The sequence below is a fragment of the Pseudophryne corroboree genome, unplaced genomic scaffold (assembly GCF_028390025.1).
Source record: "Pseudophryne corroboree isolate aPseCor3 unplaced genomic scaffold, aPseCor3.hap2 scaffold_610, whole genome shotgun sequence".
Lineage (NCBI taxonomy): Eukaryota > Metazoa > Chordata > Amphibia > Anura > Myobatrachidae > Pseudophryne > Pseudophryne corroboree.
Window position 1 is genome coordinate 293,329 of NW_026970206.1, and position 1,907 is coordinate 295,235.

Genomic DNA, 1,907 nt, shown 5'->3' on the forward strand with positions numbered 1-1,907 from the left:
CTTGGCTTTGTGGACACTTTTCAGAGAACAAATTTGTTAGCATAAAAATAAAGCCAGAAAATAAAGAGCTGTTTAATCACGCAATTGGATTTTTCTGCCAGCATATTTTTTTTCTCTGCAACCCACTGCTAAATTGTGCTTCCTAGCTGTTTTTATAAAATCACTGAATCAAATCTAACTCTGATTACATCAGAGAAGGCCAGGTACCCTACACCATAACAGGGGGTTTGAAATTTTGACTTGTCTACTTAAAGATCACCAAAATCTGATAACAAGGTAAATTAGGTCCCTGGGTGGGATTGAACCACCAACCTTTTGGTTAATAGCCGTACATACTAACTGATTGCGCCACAGAGACACTTTGCAAAAGTCCATACTGACAAAGGCTAATAAGCATTCATCTAAAACGTTTCCTAGAAAAACTTTAAAAAGTCAATAATCTGGAGAGTTTTTGTAAGATGTTTCTTCCATCAACCAACGAAGAAACACATTGGTACTTTCCCATGATGAGTGAGTGCTTCAGGATCTCTTGAACTTACATGTGCAGCAGAGTACTGCAATGGAAGCATGCTGGGCTCATAACCGAGAGGTAGGCAGATTGAAACTATCCTCTGCTATATGCATTTTTTTTTTGTTAAAGTAATCCAAAACTGGGATTGATATTTTGTCTCTTTTATTTTTACTTAAAGTACAATAACGTTTACCATTTTAATTTGTTTTAATAGTGTATTGACAGTATTGTTTTCTTTCAAAAATCCACTTCATTTTCTTTACCCTATTATTAAAATGGTAATTGACAAAAACAAACTACATTGTCACCAGAAGAGCAATACAAAATGTACAAGTGATATATTAAAATCATCTTTCCAGCTTGAATTTCAATGTTGCATTGGGTCAACAATTTTGTGAGAAACATCTTCACCCTTAAATAAAGATTTTCTTAATTCCTTACCTGTGTGCTAATTAGATATCACCTTGTTTTCACATTAAACAGACTTCCACATGAGAAAGCAGCAAGGATGCAGTGGCGTTAATGTTTCCTGGTGTCAACTTGTATTATTTCAGTAGACATTGAAATGAGGATGCATCTTGCTGCCTTTCCAATGAAGCAAGTTTAATTTAGTAATAGGTGAAAAACCATCCTTACAAAGGTGTTAATCAGAGACTTGGCTTTGTGGACACTTTTCAGAGAACAAATTTGTTAGCATAAAAATAAAGCCAGAAAATGAAGAGCTGTTTAATCACTCGATTGGATTTTTCTGCCAGCATATTTTTTTTCTCTGCAACCCGCTGCTAAATTGTGCTTCCTAGCTGTTTTTTATAAAATCACTGAATCAAATCTAACTCTGATTACATCAGAGAAGGCCATGTACCCTACACCATAAGAGGAGGTTTGAAATTTTGACTTGTCTCCTTAAATATCACCAAAATCTGATCACAAGGTTAATTACATCCCTGGGTGGGATTGAACCACCAACCTTTTGGTTAATAGCCAAACACACTAACCGATTGCGCCACAGAGACACTTTGCAAAAGTCCATACTGACAAAGGCTAATAAGCATTCATCTAAAACGTTTCCTAGAAAAACTTTAAAAAGTCAATAATCTGGAGAGTTTTTGTAAGATGTTTCTTCCATCAACCAACGAAGAAACACATTGGTACTTTCCCATGATGAGTGAGTGCTTCAGGATCTCTTGCACTTACATGTGCAGCAGAGTACTGCAATGGAAGCATGCTGGGCCCATAACCCAGAGGTAGGCAGATTGAAACTATCCTCTGCTATATGCATTTTTTTTGTTAATTAAAGTAATCCAAAACTGGGATTGATATTGTGTCTCTTTTATTTTTACTTAAAGTACAATAACTTTTACCATTTTAATTTGTTTTAATAGTATATTGACAGTAT

General features: G+C 35.2%; 1 non-coding gene across 1 annotated transcript; it reads right to left on the reverse strand.

The window, feature by feature from the left end:
* Positions 1-1,450: 1,450 nt before the first annotated feature.
* TRNAN-AUU (transfer RNA asparagine (anticodon AUU)) lies at positions 1,451-1,524 on the reverse strand. The gene has a single exon. It is a non-coding gene; the product is annotated as a tRNA-Asn (tRNA).
* Positions 1,525-1,907: the final 383 nt, after the last annotated feature.